This window comes from Diabrotica virgifera, chromosome 9 (assembly GCF_917563875.1).
Source record: "Diabrotica virgifera virgifera chromosome 9, PGI_DIABVI_V3a".
In the NCBI taxonomy this organism is placed as follows: Eukaryota; Metazoa; Arthropoda; class Insecta; order Coleoptera; family Chrysomelidae; genus Diabrotica; species Diabrotica virgifera.
Window position 1 is genome coordinate 164528984 of NC_065451.1, and position 13724 is coordinate 164542707.

Below are 13724 nucleotides of genomic sequence, written 5' to 3' on the forward strand. Positions count from 1 at the left end.
AAGTTTTTCCTGTAGTCGGCTGTATATGATCAATCACAAAATTGGAAAAATGATTTGTAAAAGGTATAAAAATTTTATTAAAATCTCTTTAAAGGGCTACATCACAACAAAACGTTTTCGATTTTTATAAAAAATCATCATCAGTGTTAGATAAACTGGATACTAGCTGAGCCACAAAAGAAAAATATTCGGGTAAAAACCCTTTAAATATAGCATAGATGCGTTAAAAGGGCATACTTTAATAAAATGCCTTATGATGGTCACATGGCAACTACGAGTTGCCATTAAGTCATTGGAATGTAAACAACTCAATTTGGATCCCACGTGTTGGGAAATTCTTTACATTACCTTAGGGCATTATCCTAGTTGCCATGTGACCATCATAAGGCATTTTATTAAAGTATGCACTTTTAACGCATTTATGCTATATTTAAAGGGATTTACCAGAATATTTTTCTTTTGTGACTGAGCTATCCAGTTTATCTAACACTGATGATGATTTTTTATAAAAATCGAAAATGTTTTGTTGTGATGTGCCCTTTAAAGGGATTTTAATAAAATTTTTATACCTTTTACAAAGGATTTTTCCAATCCCCGTTTATGTGAGTAAAAATGAGACCTAGTATAAAAAGTAATTCCTGAATTTCAAGCATGTAAAATGATCCGTTGGAACCACTGTATATCCCAATCATATAATACATCCCAATCACTTCCTTTATTGACTAAACTGACAACATCTGTCTGTAGCAGAACGCTCCACTCTCTCCTAGTTCAAATCGGTTACAGTCTAATATCCATACTCGGCATACTAAAACAATATCTCTCACGACGACTGGTGTTTACAGGAGAAAACTTGTTACGTTTGCTTCAATGTCTGGCAAAACAAATGCTTCGCACGCCTTGTTGTTTCAACTTCCTTCCCGTGTCTTTCCAGAGACATAGAGCCCCGGATTGCCTCACAGGGACACTTGACTCGTATCCGTTATGGTCAAGTTGGCATTACATGCAGAGATGATCTTGCAGAAAATCTAAAAATAGTTTACAGAGGAAAAGTATACAGATATGATAAAACTAGTGTATGTAGTTTAAGGGTAGGTTAGGACGGTGCAATAGGGAAATATTCACTAACCGATTAGATACTGTTCGAATAATATTCGAACATATTTTTCAAAAATATTTTTTATTCAAAAATATTATTATATTTTATTCAAAAATATATATTTATTCAAAAATATTTTTATTATTGTAATAGTATGTAACTCCATCTCTGACAACATTGCCAACAGTGTAAATATATGAAGGACAATCAGTGCTTAGTGGTATGTGTGCCTAAAAGACATTTGTTTTAAAAAACTACCCAATACAGGGCACCTGCCCTCAACCTCTGTTGCGCTCCAATACAAGGATCCGTCAAGGATTCTACATCACGCAAAAGAGCAAATCAAGACGTTCAACACACAACATATCAGTTAGTTGCTATTGTCAAAACTCAGTTAAGGGCTTGTTATTGTATATTGTAAATTTACTCCACGAGCTCCGCAATCTGTAAAAGAGTGTCCACTTTTGTATAAAAGCAATAAATACAAAGTTGTTAGTAGTGCTTTTTGTGTAAACAAATGGAAGTTTGTTCTGTTCTCAGATCTGTTCACAAGATGGTTCCTCCGCATGCAGATATATATACATATATAATCGGTTCATAACGTTCTACGACGTCTTCCGATTCCCAATCGCCATTGTTCTCGATCGTAGCACATGTCTTCGTTCAAGCCTCTTTCTCTAATTTCCCTATAAATTCCTTCTATCCAGCTTTTCCTAGGTCTTCCTCTTTTCAGCCGTTCTTTTGGTGCCCATCGTAGTACTTGCTTTGTTAATCTGTCGTCTTCCATACGTTGTACGTGGCCAGACCATCTTAGTTGCTTTGTTTTTATATCGTCCATTATTGTATGCTTTACATCCATGATCTCCAATATTCTTGTATTTCTGATTTTATGTATTCTTGATATACCAGCAGCTCTTCTCCAGAAGTTCATTTCAGTTGTTCTGAGCATATTTTCGGATTTTTTTTTAAGTGGCCAAACTTCGCTGCTATATGTTATAATGATCTTAACAATGCTGTTATAGATGTTATGTTTATTTTCTTTGGAGATGCTTTGGTCCCATAGGATTTTGTTCAATAATGCGAAAGCTTTCCTTTCTTGTGTGCACTTTTCTTGGATATTCTTTTCCAATGTTCCATCTTGTGTAATCTTAAGACCCAAATATTTATACCGCATGTAGATGTTTTACACAATTTTACAGTTTTATTTATAACAAAATGTTGAAAATCGCTTAAAATCGCAATAAGATGAAGTTTTTGTAACAATATGTGTCATGTAAACTAGTTGATTCTCCCGCCTTCCTGTTCTGGTCAGTCTTTGATATTTGTGTTCCTGTATTTAAGCTGATGACGGCTCGTGCTGAGCCGAAACGCGTCCTATTTTGACCTTTGTAATAAAAAACTTTGTGGTACTTCTTCCGAGTTTTTTGTAATTTGTTATCTTTCTGTCTTTTAGAACGTTCTTCATATTCGTCCTATTGTTGTAGATATTAATTTTATCTAAACAAGTGGTCCTTCAAGCCGAATCTTGAGGCTCTTATCTATATATAATCTCGTTCTTATCACTTTGGTTCAAAACCCCACAAAAATATTTTATATTTTTTCTTCACAATGTTTTTATTTTTTACTTTTTCTGCAAATCTAGGACTGGTGTCAAAAGACCCACAAACTTTGCAAATTCTATCTATTTCATAATTTACTGTCGCGATGTCTGTCGACGTGAATTTATAGTTTTGTGATGGAGAACTCGCATTTAAAGCAGTAAGTTTAAATTTTTTCACTCTCGTTACAACGTAAAATATCGAAAGATCCTTGTATCTTCCTAGAGGCCCCCCGTATCGACATTCAGTTGCTGTAACCATCAACGGTATAGCTCCTATGCAGTTCTAACGCAAGGCTACTTAGGAGCTGACTTCCCTTCAACTGTCCTTTTTCATCGTATTTTTGCCGATAAGAACATACCCGAGGGCGGTGGCACCCAAAATCCCAACAGCCAAATTCCCGACGGCCAAAAATCCCGATACGCCAGAATCCCGACACGGCAGAATCCCGACATACCAAAATTTCGACATGCCAAAATCCCGACCTGCCACAATCATTAGTAAAAATCATAAGTAAAAATCCCGACCACTACATTTTGAACATTTATTGTTTCCTTTTCAAATGCAGTACCAAATCATATATAGAGTATTGAAATTGAAAAATGAATTACTTACTTACTAATAAGTAAGGGTACTAATTATTATTTTGTATTTTAAAAGAGAAAATTTTTAAACACTTCATTTTATAATGTAAAACCTATACTTACTGAAATGGACGGTTGTAAGTGACTTGATAGTATCTATTATATAAAAGTAAACTTGAATTGAGGATTTGATTATACATATATATTGAACTATATATTGGCAAAAAAAAGAAAAATAATTTAATTCATGTACCTATGTGGGAAGAGATAACCAGACGTGCGAGCTCCCACGTCGCATAGGATTAGCCTGGGCAGCGTTTGGTAAACTGAGCTATGCATTTAAATCGGACTTACCCATATGCCTGAAAAGGAAAATCTTTGACCAGTGTGTATTGCCTGTACTCACTTATGGAGTGGAAACATTAACACTCACAAAAAAGGTAGTGAACAAGATTCGCATAACTCAAAGGGCTATGGAGCGCCAGATGTTGGGTGTCTCCCTGAGGGACCGAATCCCAAACGAAGAAATACGTCGTAGAACAAAAACAGCGGACGCCGTCGAAAGAATCGCGTCGCTTAAGTGGAATTGGGCAGGACACGTCGCCAGATTGTCAGACAACCGATGGACAAAACGTATTGTCGAGTGGAGGCCACGAGAAGAAGCACTACGGAGCAGAGGACGACCACCAACCAGATGGGCTGACGATCTGAAACGTATTGTCGGCAACTGGATGCAAGCCGCACAAAACAGAGAAAGATGGAAAGAGCTGAGGGAGACCTATGTCCAGCAGTGGACGCGTACGGGTTGATGATGATGATGACCTATGTTAGAAATTTTATTTAGAAAATTAGATCATATTAAATGGTAAACACCAAACAAAACAACAAAATAATATAGTAACAAAAATAGATAGATACTATGTATTATAGTTTTGAAAATCTGGCGGGATTTTTAATTTGTCGGTATTTTGGCCGTCGAGATTTTGACTATCGGGATTTTGGCTGTCGGGATTTTGGGGTAGACCCACCTGAGGGTAACATAACCTTGTTTTTCATGCCGACTTCTCAACAGATGTAAAATAAAAATTGGTGGTATCAGTATTGAACAAGTAATGGAAATAAAATACCTTGGAATGACATTGTCAAGCTACGGAGACCTGGACAAAGAAGTGAGAAATCGAGTACAAAAAGTAAATAGATTGGCAGCAGGATGTCTCAATAAGACTATATGGCGAAACCGACATATATTAACACTGAGTTGAAGTCAAGAATTTATAAAGCCAATTTAAGATCAATAATGGCATATGCATCAGAAATAAGACCCGATACAGCCACAACACAAAGACTATTGGAAACGGCAGATATGAGAGTACTGAGGAGAACTACAGGAAATACGCCGAGAGATCGAAAAAGGAGATAAGAGATTATAACATAATGTAACGTTCAGTGTATAAACGAATGGACACTAAATAGAGAAAAAGAATGGAATAAGCACAAAAGCAGAATGGAGCGACACGTGTGGTCAAAATAGCAAAAGATAAATCACCAATCGGTAGAAGAAGTATCGGTCGAGCGCGCAAAAGATGGAGTGACTGACAACCTTCCATAGAGATCTATCCTCCAATGAACAAGCAGACTTACTTATAAAGAGGGAGAAAAAGAAAAAGAAAATCTTTCTTCACTTTCGGTACTATTTATTTTGGTGAATACTCTATTTAACTTAAAAAAGTGCACCAACAATTAAAAAAAATTGTTTTGGATTCTGAATACTTGTCTCAAAATACAGTCAAGATATAATATATAAACTACCACACCCATCTCTATTGTTCTTAAGTATTGCAGTGCTAACTCACTCCTGTTTCCAGTGCTGGGAAGTTTTCCAGAACTGAACATTCTCTTCTTACTACAAAGCACCCAAAATCTAATCAGTTATATATATCTTGAGAAAGTAGCTGTGGGAAAGTGCCACATGTCAGTATTATGAAAAGTAACAAGAAAATTTACAAGATTAGTTCTAGATTTGCGAATACTGAAGGAAATCCGTTTTAGCAGCTTTCATTATAGTATTTATTATAGCTGTTTGGATCTTCAGGGATTGAATTAAACCAACTGTTTTATTTCATTAGCGAAAGCAGTAGACTAAATTGCGGAATAGTACGAGATTTCACTGCAAAATCACTACGTTCATAACGTAGTTAAGCAAACTCTTTGTCATATTTTTGTACAAAGTTTAAGAATAGGAGAATACATTGATAAAAGCTTGCCAGCTAAAAAGTGACTGCAAATAGTATTTAGTTATACTAGTAGGCTATTATATGCAATTGATTATGTACCTACTTCAGAAAGGAACTACAAAGTTAACGGGGTCTTATTGTTTCATGTGGTCAATGGACCTATAGATATGAAAAAACCGCGGAGTGCTACCATTTAAAGGGGTGCGTTTTTGAGAAAGGTGTGAATTAATCCCTAGACACAGGGTGCATTAGGGTGAGTTCTATGCACTTTTGGTACAAACACGTCTACAGAAAAATTGTTTCGGTTAAATTTACTATCAAAATATCACCTTTTAAAGTCAAAAATATTTTTTTTACAAAAATATATTCAAAAAAGCAAAAATATAAACACGAAAGAACGTAATTTTGTTTTTTTCCCATAACTTTTTTCCACGGGAATATAAGTATTGCTTCACATAAGAAACTTCCATTTTTCCTCTTAAAAATGGCGTTTGGTAGAAGTCTCTAAGATTTATAGTTTTCAAAATATGATTTTTCAAAGTTCGCAACTCACAGCATTTTTGGGCCATTTTCCCCATTACTGTATAAGGTTGTCTGACTATTTTTAAGCAAGCTATGGTTTTTCAAAGTTTTATACTTTTAACAATTTTTAATTTTTTTTTGTACTCACCGTAGGGACCGCAGATGTTCGAATACAATTAGCGTCTCTTTGCAAAGACAATGATGTCGACTTTGCAACGTAATAAGACACTTACTCAACACACACACTACACATGACACTGGGTACCTAACTGCAAAAATTTACCATGCCAATGGCCACTAGTTGTCGAGGCGTTAGGTAAATAAAAAAAATATTTACCATTATTTTTTAAATTTCTCATAACTTTCTTGTACATTTAGGTATAAACATTGTGGACTAAAAAAAAAGCTTATTTTCTTTACTTTAAAATGGTGTATATATTCTAGGACTATTTCTAAACAATTTTGAAATTTTTTTCTCAAAGAAGAATATAATTGCATATTTGAACATAATTTTTAATTCTAGATAACTTTTCTTAATAACACTTTTCCATATTGTGAAAGGTACTATACTCTTGAGCGAAATTCAAATTTTTTAACATACCTCGTATACTATTGATTTGATATCTGATGATTGCATCTTAGGTTTTAGGTTATGCAGAGCATTTCATGAAGAATAATTTTTGAAGTTTTGAATACTTCTTTAGGCGCGATTGAGAGTAAAATTTCATAATACTGCGCGCATGCGCACACAGACAGTATGGCGTTTAGTTGCTGAATCTTTCAAGTTATGTATAAATATATCAGTGCTAGAAAAGGTGTGAAAAGAATATATTAGTGTTTTTAGTAAATATATTTATTATAATTTTTGTGTCTTTGGATTTGTCTTCCTCAGGAGTAAGATGAGTATTATTAAAACATTTTATTGTATATTTATTATACTTGTCTGTTTGTTACCGTGAAGTGTCATTAGGTACGTCCGAACCGATACAGACACAGTCCTCGTAGCGTATTTGGTATAGCATTCGGCCAGAGATCGAGAGGTCTTGATCCGGCATTCATGAGAGGCATTCGAGTCCGGAGCAATCCTATACTTTTTTTTATTTTTTTGAAAGCGGTAAGCACAAAATTAGTTTGGTGTTTAAAAAAATTAAAACATTTATTTTTAAGAAATCATATAATGAAGTATAACTTCTTACGTGCGTGCAAAGTACACACATATTCTTTTTTTTTTTCATAAAATTAATAATAAAAAAGTTTTCCATATATGGTTCCAATTTAGTGGGACATATTGCATGTGTATACGTCAATAGAATGTCTAGGATAGAATGTCCTAGAATTTTTTACAATACACCATTTTAAAGTAAAGAAAATAAGCTTTCTTTTATATTTAGCAATGTATATACCTAAATATTAAAGAAAAAAAGTTTTAATGAGAAATTTAAAAATAATCGTAAAACAAATCAAAAATCGTTAGAAGTATAAAACTTTGAAAAACCATATCCTACTTCAAAATAGTCATACAACCTTCTATAATAAACCATTTTAAAGGCAATTGACTTCTCTGCCTACTAAATGTACCTACCATTGCATATACCTAAAACTGCGTAGAAAAAAGTTACAGAACAATATTTGCAAAATAATAGGAAAAATGACCCAAAAATGCTGTGCGTGGCGAACTTTGAAAAATCATATTTCGGAAAATATAAATCCTGAAAACTTCTACCAAAAGTCATTTTAAAGAGGAAGAATAGTAGTTTTTTTTTCTGTGAAGCAATGCCTATACCTTTACCCCGTGGAAAAATGTTATGGGGCAAAAAAACAAAATTGCTTACATTAGTGTTTTTTTTTTGCTTTTTCATAATATATTTTAGTAAAAAAAATAATTTTGACATTAGAAGGTGATATCTCGATAGTAAATTTAAACTGGAACAATTTTTCTGAAGACGTGTTTGTACCAAAAGTGCATAGAACTCACCCTAATGCACCCTGTGGCTAGGGACTAATTCACCCATTTCTTAAAAACGCACCCCTTTAAATGATAGCACTCCGCGGTTTTTTCATATTTAGAGGTTCACTGACATAGAGGTTCAACATAATCAACAGCCTATAAGTAGTATAACTTTTGAAAAAAAATCGTTCATGGCGTTGATGCATGTTTTTTATATCAAATTATAGCCAATCCTTTTTTCTAATACAATAATATAAAGTTGCCTGGTAAAAAAAAGGCCTCAAACTAGAGTTTCCAGCTGCGAAAAACGGGAGGTTTCAAAGATAAAGCGAAATAGAGCTAGCGCACTACGCCACTAGTTTGACAAGAGGTGGAGAGTGTGAGTTATTAAGCCATTGCGTGTGCGTCAAAGTTCTCATCATAGACATAAGTATATTGTTCTCAACAGTGCAGCTGAATTATTCTGACCCAGTTCATTTTGTTTGCCTCAAACACTCTCCATTGCTTGATGTCTTACAATGTGTACTTCCTACAAGCATTAATTACGGTATTCCTATAAAGATAAATAGATCAAGTAATAAAATGCTTTCGAAAAATGGTAAACATCTTTATTTATAATAAATAAATAATCATTTCGGTGCGAACCAAAACAAGATCCGTCTTATTTTAGTTAGTTCAGAGAGTGGCAAAAGGACTCCAACTAGTTTCAACCCTTGTTAGGGTTTCTTCAGAGAGCGCATATTTGATTCTCTCTGAACCATTAAAATTCAGGCCGCCGGCCTCGGTCAACAAACGAAAGATCATGATGACATGGATGGCGTGGTGGCGTCTGCTAAAGACGAACGAAAGTTTTACTTTTAATATTAACAATATTAAAAATAAAATTTTATTAAAACTAACCTTCTGGTTACACCATTCGTTGCTTCTAATATTTGCAAGTCAACGAATTGCCGGAGCAAAGAAGGCCGAGGGAGATCTATCAAGTTGCATCTCACTACCCGCCTGTCCAGCACGGTAAAATTCCAACAAAGATTAGTTCCCAATACTCAGAATAGGAATAGAACTCATCTACTAGAAACTAATTTTACCGTACTGGTTAGGCGGGTAGTGAGATGTAACCTGATAGATCTCCCTCGGAGTGGCGGCTCGTGGCCTTAGAGACAGGGTCGGTAACCATCTAGTTAAAAGGCTTAAATCATCATAGGAGATCTTTTTGGTTTTTTTTGGTTTGGTTTACTTGAGATTCTCTCCTGTGTCATAGTGTTTCGACAATACGTTTTGATTATTTTAAGACAAGAGAAATCCCGTTCATTTGAGGCAGAAGTTAGTGGTAATAAGAGAATTTATGAACAGTTTGTTGTAGTGAATTGCAGTACTTACTATATAAAATTATACATATTTGTAACTTATCCCACTTTCCGAAAATATTTTTGGATCAGCATAATTTTTAAATAAATATATTGGAAATTTTTTGGCGAAGGTAACTTTTAAATTTTGAATTATCAAATAGGTCAAAAATTTGCAAATCTTCAAAATTCGAAAAACGAGTATCTATATGCATAATAGCAGGTATCCAAAATTTCAAAATATACTCGTTTTTCGAGATATTATGTATCGTATCATGCCTTTGTCTTTTTTTGGGGTGGTTCGAAAATATCCAGCGAATCCAAAACGTCACTGCGTATATATTGGAAACTTCTACCATTACAAAAATATTTGAGATTTTGCAACAGCCTTCTTATTTTATTTTTGGAATAAATGATGACAATTGACTGATTTTTAACAACAATGAATATCAAATGGGTTTGGGTAAAAACTTTCTTTAAAAATATTTAAAAGAATATTAAAAGAGTAATCATTTAATAAAGTTCTCAAACCGATTGCTTCACGGATCGAGATATCACCGCTTTCAAAATATTCGCCTTCGATAATAAAACAAAAAGCTTCCAAAAAGCTGTTCACGAAAATCTGCTACATTGAAAACTAACCGAGATTTAAAATTTCATAGCGTCTGACAAACTGTTTGCATTTTTTTTTTCGAAACAAATTGTTCTAAAACAGTAGTCCGTATAGGCGAGCTAAAATGGCAAGAAAAGACGATATTTTTTAATTTTTTTACACGTATCCTGCAAAACTATACTCATTCTATGCGCATGACAGTGAGAAAATAAAGCTTGTGGTGCAATAGTTTTAACTTTTGCCAGGAGACCATTCAATTCACCGGACATCAGGGCAGCGCCGTCGTAAATTTGCCTTACCAATTTATTTTTGATATCCAAAAATTTTAATCTGTCCTTTAAAACACCAAAAATATATTCTGCCTTATTGCTTTTACTGACGTCTGTAAAACCTAAAAACCTCTCATAAATATTACCACGTAACGCCTATCGAACAACAATTATTGATAGTTGTGAATGACATGATAATCAGAAGTGTCATCTACTTCTAGCGAAAAGCAAATGGTTTTCAGAATCTCAGATTCAATAACGTTATTCAAAATGTAACTACATAATTGATTATATTAGTTCATTCTGTACTGTTTTAGACACGCCGCTAAATATCTTCGAATCAGAAAAAAATTGGAAAATTTCAAATCGTATTTCTTAAACAATTTTATTAGTTCTCTATAATTACTTTGATATAGCGAATGCTCCGATTCATCATGTCCCGTAAATGATAATTCCTGACAACTTAAATAAATTACAATATCAATTAAATGACGTAAAACGGAGTGATTATTTTTTACAATTTCTGCCGATGCTTCCAAATGAAACATCGGCAGAGTTAAATGTGCCGTACCTGCCGCTTAATGCATACGGAGAGAAATATACGTTTGGTTGCTCTTCGACTCGTATTTCGTTGAGTTTTACGAGTAAATCGTCAAGCTCGAGATTAGCTGGGGGCGGCTTGCCGAAAACAGTCAGATGAATGGCTCGGATCATTTATTTTTTGAAAAGTTTCTTATGCGCAGGGATTAATTAACGCTCGGATTGGCCGAATCCTTTTAAAAACCATGAATAAAATTCAGGCTGTATTATCTGACAGATTTTATTTATTTCACAGATACAAATGACATCAACTCTGATTAAATTAAATATTAAAAAAAAATTATATAAATGTGTGGGTCGGCACTGCCGACCCTGCCGACCCCGACCGGCCTCCACGGCCCCTCGGCCTTCTTAGCTCCGGCAATTTGTTGGCTTGCAAATATTAAAAGCCGCGAATGGTGTAACCAGAAGATTAGTTCTAATAAAGTTTTATTTTTAATATTGTTAATATTAAAAGTAAAACTTTCGTTCGTCTTTAGTAGATGCCGCCACGGCGTCCATTTCATCATGATCTTTCGTTTGTGGACCGAGGCCGGCAGCCTGAATTTTAGTGGTTCAGAGAGAATCAAATATGCGCTCTCTGAAGAAACCCTAACAAGGGTTGAAACTAGTTAGGGTGCTTTTGGCGCTCTCTGAACTAACTTAAATAAGACGGCTCTTGTTTCGGTTCACAACGAAATGATTATTTATTATTTTTATTAGTTGTACTCCTATTCTGAGTATTGGGAACTAATCTTTGTTGGAATTTTACCGTGCTGGGCAGGCGGGTAGTGAAATGCAACCTAATAGATCTCCCTCGGCCTTCTTAGCTTCGGCAATTTGTTGGCTTGCAAACATTAGAAGCCACGAATGGTGTAACCAGAAGATTAGTGGACGAGTCACAGTCTTTCATGCATTTAAATTTTATGTACTTTTCGATTCCTCCCTGTATACCAACGTACCCGACCTCGATCTGTCTGCAAGTTAAACAGCAAAAAAAAAACCATTTATTGAAATGCCCGACTTTGCTTAGCAGAAATTTAATAAAAATGTAAATGAAAATATAATGAAAATAGAAAAAATTCATGAGGAAAATTAAATTGTGTAGGTCATTTCAGTATTTTCCTTTCCTTTCTAATATTGTACGTTATTCAAACAAAATATATTTTTTTTTGATGAATAAGTCAAGGCTTATTTCAGGGGTATGTATCATTTTTGGGAAGCGAACGAATTAATATAACAAAACAAGCAGTAAATTTGATGGAAATAAAGTAAATAAAGGGAGGTTGGAGGATATATTTAATCAGGGTTAGAATATTTAGTATTTGCAAAGGCAATGATAAAAATAAGTATAATAAAAATAAATATGTCCTAAAATCTCTCAGTGTACTACTAAAAATATGCAACATACTGTAACAATCTCGCATTGTAATTAAATTAATAATTTTACAACTATTTTATTTAGTCTTTATTTTAAACTTATTTTAATTTATTTACACTAACACTAAAATATATTTAATTTATATGAATATATAATATTAATACATATAAATTCAAAATATTTCAGATTCTATAATATGATTTTATAATTAAGTCTGCCTAAAATGTAATTCGTTCTGTATTTATATGTGTTGGAGCCACCCTTCATAACGTTAGCGCCGTTTGTTTGGAATGTCGAATAGCGTGGAACCCGGAGATGTTTGGCGAAGAATACCGGCTAGACTCTAGACCAGGGTTGTCCAACTGGCGGCCCGCGGGCCGCATTCGGCCCGCTAGGCTATTTGTTGTGGCCCACGTAAGATTTTCGAAAAGCATATATTTTCTTTAAATGCTGCCACTGTGAAAAAAGATTTTTTAATTTATATTTTATAGTTTAGCAGTGTTTTTACATCACAAGTACTGTGCCGCTTCGCGGAAGTATAACGAACACAATCGTCCTCCACCACTATGAGAACTGCACTGATTACTGCGCATCACAGTTCACGTAGGTCACACCTCCCACTGCTTACCATCCGTCGCCAGCTGCCATCGTGCCAGTGTGCTACTGACACGTAGGCTAGTCGGCTAATCTATTACGTTGCTAGTGAACAGTGAACTTGATTAATTCTTTGTCTTGATTCCTCTTATACAATAATGAGTGTAAAACCAGTAAAACGGAAAATTGATAGTGAGAACAGAATTTACAAAGAAAGTTGGGAGAGTGATTACTTGATTGCTAACAATAATGGAAAGTTGCAGTGCTTAGTGTGCATGAATGTCGTTTCAGTGCCTAAAGAATATAATGTGAGAAGACATTACACAACAGTGCATGAAAATAAGTATGCTACGTACACAAATGAAAGTCGGCGTGCCCTAGTTGCAGATTTGAAGAAAAAGCTTAAACAGCCAACTGGTATGTTCAGTAAAATATTACACTCTCAAACGCATTATTTGCATGCATCTTATGCCGTGTCGCTTGAGCTGGCAAAGGCAAAAAAACCTTTCACTGATGGCAATTTGATAAAAAAATGTGCTGTTGAAATGGCCAAAGCTTTCGGTGATTCTAAAATGACGGAGAAATTTGAGTCAGTGCCACTTTCACATCAAACCATACAAAGAAGGATTGTTGCTATGGGTGAGCAAGTAGAAAAATCTATGCTTAGCCTGGTTAAGAAAAGTTCATATTTCTCACTTTGTTTGGATGAAAGCACTGATCAAACCGATCTTAGTCAGCTGTTAATATTTGTGCGCACTACTTTTGATGATTTTACCAATAAAGAGGAGTTATTTGATATTTGTCCTCTTTATGGAACAACAAAAGGAAAATACATCTATGAGGCTGTGAAGAAAACAGTTGACAGAATTGGAGGCTTTGATAAATGTTCAGCCATAGCAACAGACGGGGCCCCATCAATGACAGGTAAAAAAATTGGATTAGTGGGTCTGCTTCGAG

General features: G+C 34.6%; 1 protein-coding gene across 2 annotated transcripts in view; it reads right to left on the reverse strand.

The window, feature by feature from the left end:
* LOC126892555 (irregular chiasm C-roughest protein-like) overlaps window positions 1-13724 on the reverse strand; it is an 821138-nt gene that overhangs the window by 303082 nt on the left and 504332 nt on the right. The gene's annotated exons all lie outside the window — the stretch shown is intronic.